Here is a 5715-nt window from a genome sequence, read left to right as displayed (position 1 = left end):
TACGAATATATCGAAATCAAATATTTATATTTGTTTTACATTTTTTTATTTGTTTGATTTTTTTATTATTATTATTACTATATACCCCTACCGGTGTAGCTACCCACTAAAAATGATAGCATTGCGTGACGACCAAATAACGAACGCTGCAAGATTGTGCTGCGGGCGCCGACACTCTTGGGAGCAAAGGTAAAAGGTCGCAATCAAATGTAATGTTTTGGTCAACTTGGTGTAGTACGTACAACGCAAACAACTATCCACGAATTGCTTAGCAGCTGTTGACTTAGGTAGATGCAGTGATGACAGTGATGATTATATGCCGCGAAAGAAGATCACAGATTCATGATACTCGACCACTGATTACGTTGACAGTTGGCGATGTGCATTAGACGTTGTCTAAACAGAAGCAAACTTTGACCGCTTAAAGGCGACGAATCGTGAAAGAAACATTATATGGACCTGTCTCTTACTACCAATAAGGTTAGAACATTTCGAAATTATCATCTCTGTGTCTATTTCAACTTAATATGGGTCAAGTCATGTGGCGCATGCTAAGATTTACGTGTAACCCGTCAATTGATATTTGACGACGAAGGGCAAATATTTGCATTTTTAACGTACTTTGAAAAGCTCTCGCGTCGCTCACAATCATTTGCCCAAAGAAATTTTTACAGGAATCTGTAGAACATTCTTCGGCGATTCAACCACCAGAAGCTTAATCCATTTGAGGGTTTCGCACATGATGAAAATTAACTATATTTACGAAGTACTTTTAAGTGAATGAAATACATGTCTTCGAAATTTAATCATTTTCCACCCAAAACAACAGCACAACATTCACTAAAATCGACCAAGCACACATTTAAACATTGCACAAAAATATTTGAGTGTTCTAAAGACGGAAGAATAATGTCGTTTTCCATGCGAGACTCTCAAAGTTGTTTAATAAAATAGTGCGTGACATGGCGATTTTAACGGAATTTGATAATTTGCATATTTCTTTGAAATGAAAGGATATTTTGCCGAAAAAACTATCCAGTAGTTTTTGTCATGCCCTAGCCTGTCTACCATAAAGATATGAGCGAAATCGAATTTTCGACCCTTGCCGAGTTGTGTTTGATAATTACGGGCAGGGACTCTTAATAATAGCTTCCACAGGCCTTAACTGAACAAGATAAGGTTCCGACCGCAAGCAAATTTCATGTAAAGCTTCAGTATGCGGAATACTACATCAAAAGCATATTGTAGGCATGCGCTACCTTTCTGGAAGGCATTTGGTAAAACTCACTGAATCCGCTTGTTTTAGAAAAAAGAAATGATATGATCCAAACCGTATTTTTCAGATAAGAAGCAAAAATAATTGCGCGTTTCGTAACTTTCAAAGTTTACCTTTGAAACATACCGATGGGATCAAAGCACATCACCTGAAAAAGTGGGCCGCATGCAGAGGGCCGAAGACCCAACTGATTTTTGACGTTCTAAATCAGTTTCCTCTGCAAATTCAGAAGGAGTACGTTTTAACTCTTGAAATTTTGCTTTTTTCCCGCTTTTTCCTATATATCTTAGTTGAAAACATGTTGTAGGACCAGTATTTTCTTTAAAATGTGCACTGATGGTTGTTTTCGAATTTAATTTTTGGGATCAAAATGTTTTAAGCGCTTTCAATTTAAACTGGCTGAAAGACACTGACGCCGGACCAAACGGAAATTGCTAAGGCGCGTACTCGATCAAGAACCTGTGTCACGGCAATGCAGTTCATTTTGTGTTTTTACGGATTACTCGCTCTTATTCGCTATGCATTTTAACGTTAACCCAGAAATTACTTTTAAACGACACAAATCAAGGCTGGCTGACAAAAAAATGCCTGTCGGGCACACGAAAAAAACAGAGATAAACCTTGAAAAACTGTTAGACCGAAGAGTTTTCAAACACCCAATTGCAATCCATTTTAATCTCCTCCAGTTTTGCCCATTCCTTCCTCCTTTTGTCTTTGCTCAAGTGAAGCTATGATCTTCGCAGTTAAAAAACTGCGAAGGTTTGGTTTCAATGGTTTGGTCATTTCATATACCATTTCATCTTTGTATTTGCTGTTTTCATTTTATTGGCCGTATTTATACTACAGAGGACGTCTAAGGCGTCTCAGACGTATAAATACGGGAAATAAGGTGGACGCATTAAAAGTCAGACGAATTAAACGTCTCAAGTTAAGTGCGTCTAAACGACGCACTTAACAGACGTCTTCAGAGTCGTCTCAGACGTCTAAGCCGTCTAGTATAAAGACAAGGCGCACTAAACTGGGACGCACTTAGCAATGAAGTGCACACAGTCTCTTTGGTGATTAAATCCCAGTATCTTTTGAAGAAAATCGTGAATTTGATTTCTAGCTGTCGAAGTTAAGTGCGTCCCATATTTATATGAGTTGCACTTACGGCCAGACGTTTAATGCGTCTGGACGTCTTAGACGTCCTCTAGTATAAATACGGCCATTCAAACCTTCCGAGGACGTCTAACACGTCCAGACGCATTAAACGTCTGGCCGTAAGTGCGACTAATATAAATACGGGACGCACTTAACTTCGACGGCTAGAAATCAAATTCAAATTCTTCAAAAAATATACTGAGATTTAATCACCAAAGAGACCGTGTGCACTTCATTGCTAAGTGCGTCCAAGTTTAGTGCGTCTCGTCTTTATACTAGACAGCTTAGACGTCTGAGACGACTAAGACATCTGTTAAGTGCGTCATTTAATTCGTCTGACGTTTAACGCGTCCACCTTATTTCCCGCTTTTATACTAGTCGTCTAAGACGTCTAAGACGTTCTCAAGTATAAATACGGCCAATGTTTCAAGTACAGACTGTAGTTATAGTTAGGTTTCGCTAGACTTAGCTGCCAGTCAGTTCCTAGTCACTGGATTTTGCTAAACTTCGTGAAACAGTTCCTTTAAGGTAGTAGCTGAAATTCTAAATCATTTCCAGCCGGCCTTGTTCCTTTACAGATGAACCGCTCTCTAAGCGTGTTCAACACTGCAAGCCTCCGCGAAACAGGAAGAATTTTACAAGAGAACAGTTGAAAGAGCTTGAACAATTATTTGATCAAACCCACTACCCCGATACTTCAAAGAGGGAGGCATTGGCCAAGAGAATGGGCCTATCAGAAGCAAGAGTTCAGGTATAATAATTATTTCAGTTTATTGACGAAAACTGTTACGCAGTCTTTATAGTGAGTTCAGTTTTGCGAAAGCTGGTGTTGTGAGGTCGCAATATAATGGCTCTAATGTGAAACTGTACTTGTGCAGGAATCAATATTGCCATCTTCTGTGTTTGTAAAAGTGGTAAGAAAGAGAGATTTATCCAACCCGAGCACGACGACATTGAAAACACTGAGGCACTTCGTATTAACGAGGAGTCACCAATAATAGCCGATAAGAAAGAGAATTAAGACGTCTTTCGTTTCGTTAGAGCGACTTCCGAATGACCTTGAAAAAGTGTTCGCAATTTGTTTCATGGACCAATGTTTGGCTTCTTCTTATTCCCGCCAAGGAAACTCGTAATATGGGCAGCAAACAGTTCGATTGCCCAATCACATTACTGCATTTCAAATGACGTCAAAGCGAAATTTTCCAGAGATTTCCATAGGGAGATGATGTTGTTGGCATCCTCGTTCCCTAAGCCAATGAAACTTCGCGCTCGTTTGTTTTTGTTCGATAAGCCAATTAAATCATGTTTTGCATTTTTGTTTGCATTCTGTTTTTACGTTAACGTTACGTTATATTTCAAGGTCATATGACAGCGGCGGGTCTGAAACATAGGTCACTCTTTGGAGGTCATTATTTTACCTTTCTGAAAGTAACCCAAAAACCCTCAATTTGGCTAACCCTAGCCAAATTGAGGGTTAGGGTTACTTTCCAAAAGGTAAAACAATGACCTGCTACGAGTGACCTGTGGAATGTGACCTGTGTTTTAGACCCGCAGATATGAAAGTCGCTCTATCTTTTAGTGAGATGCATATGAATAATGGTTGCATGACATAAAAATGAAAAGCGATAGTCCTTTTAGACGTTGTATCGGCTCTTCCTCAAAATATTTATTGTCTCAATTTGTAATTACGCCGATCAGATCAAGGCAGTTTGATCCAAAGTACACCGACCAGAGTATTGTCCACGGTTGTGTGCAATATCACACAGTTTATTGCAATTCGTAATTTTAAACAGACGTAGAAGTGTAAGAATAAAACACAGGGAAAAGGTAAAACTTATGGGCTGGAACAGGAGTCCAAAACTGATTAGCGTGCAGCTCCAATGCGAGGTCGAGGTAACGGTATTTTCACAAATCAAGCTATTTTTAGACGAGTTCTGAAATAAGATTTGACTTGCACGAGTGAACATTCTCAACCTCATGAGAAATAATTTTCAGGCAAGACTAGGTGTGATTAACTGGAAAGGTCTGGTTTCGCGGGAAAATCAGTCTAAAAATAATTCGGTCTGTAAAAACGCCCTTCCACAAATACAATAAAGTTGTAAAGTTGTCCTTCCTAGTTATGGGCTCTTAGTGGGAACAAGAACTTGAGGAGGGGAATAATTTGATTGGCCTACGCTACAAACAGTTGTAACATCCGCGAGACTCCGACTCTCAGCAAGAACAGCCATTGTGTTTTCTTTAATCTTAACGGCTTGTTGTCAGTTCATGTTATCCAATGCATGTGTAAGGTGCACTTGTTAGCTAATCGTACTGCATCTTTTCTGTGAAGCTGCCACTTATTAGGTTCCTAAATCACCCACCTGGTACGTTAGTTACGCCATTTTGATAAGGCCCAGCAAGGCCGAAACAGATGTCCATGGCTGCTAATTGACCGGGTGAAATGGTTGTGCGCATGCATGATCTGTTGGCCACACCGGATTGGTGTTAGCGTGTGACCTTGCCTTTTTTGTCTTATCTTTTCTGTGACGTTTCCTTACTTAGTGAAAGTTGTACCATTAGGCAATTTTAATATAACAATAACGATAAGGATAAAGGTAGCGATAACAAATAACGATAAAGGTAATGATAATGACTGAGATTAAGATTGAGATTTAGACAGGCCCATCAAAAAGGTACTACGAATTTATGGCCTGGGACAGAGTCGGGCACATGAGCGGCGATTTGATTTCTTATTCCACGATGAACTTTTGAAAATAATCTTCAGTGAGTAAATACATTTCCATCGCCCAAATGAAACTTACAAAAGCCCATAATCACGGCAATGAGGAGCAAATTAAAACGGTATATTGTGCATGTACAGGCGGGTGACGTCTTTAAAGGGAAAACAAGCGGCTTCGACTCGATGACGCCTTGTTTCGGAGAAAAGCTTGGGCAACTAAAAATGTAGCAAAGATGGGAAAATGAACGTAGGAGAACGTACGCCCAAACATGGGACGTATAATTAAGGTTAGTTTATGTTTCTTTGTTTGCAGATCTGGTTTCAAAATCGGCGCCAAATGCCGGCGCCAAGATGGACCAACTCAACGAGGCTTCGTCGTACCTGCGTCACAGACTTACAAACCTCCAACTCACGTGACTCATCTGCAGCAAGATTTGTTACCACCGTTTTTCCATGGTTCTTTTGGGTTGCGCTGCATTGAGCACCTCTGCATGTGCAACCGCGTTAGTGTCCTAGGCAACGCAAGTCACGTGGACTATGATCCCACTTTCATCAGCAAACAAGTATTGAGGACTTC

The 5715-nt window shown here is 40.0% G+C and overlaps 1 long non-coding RNA gene across 2 annotated transcripts in view; it reads left to right on the top strand.

The window, feature by feature from the left end:
* Window positions 1-203: 203 nt before the first annotated feature.
* LOC137987798 (uncharacterized) overlaps window positions 204-5715 on the top strand; it is a 6846-nt gene continuing 1334 nt past the window's right edge. Inside the window, exons 1-3 of one of the 2 annotated variants that reach the window (XR_011120709.1) lie at window positions 204-480; window positions 2978-3170; window positions 5452-5715. The exon at window positions 5452-5715 is cut by the window's right edge and continues 1334 nt beyond it. This is a non-coding gene — a long non-coding RNA (uncharacterized lncRNA). The remainder of the gene's footprint in view (window positions 481-2977; window positions 3171-5451) is intronic. The other variant, XR_011120710.1, reaches the window with a different exon arrangement.

Source organism: Montipora foliosa, unplaced genomic scaffold (genome assembly GCF_036669935.1).
Source record: "Montipora foliosa isolate CH-2021 unplaced genomic scaffold, ASM3666993v2 scaffold_390, whole genome shotgun sequence".
In the NCBI taxonomy this organism is placed as follows: domain Eukaryota; kingdom Metazoa; phylum Cnidaria; class Anthozoa; order Scleractinia; family Acroporidae; genus Montipora; species Montipora foliosa.
Note: the sequence above shows the minus strand (reverse complement) of the source record. Positions and strands in the feature narration are given on the sequence as shown.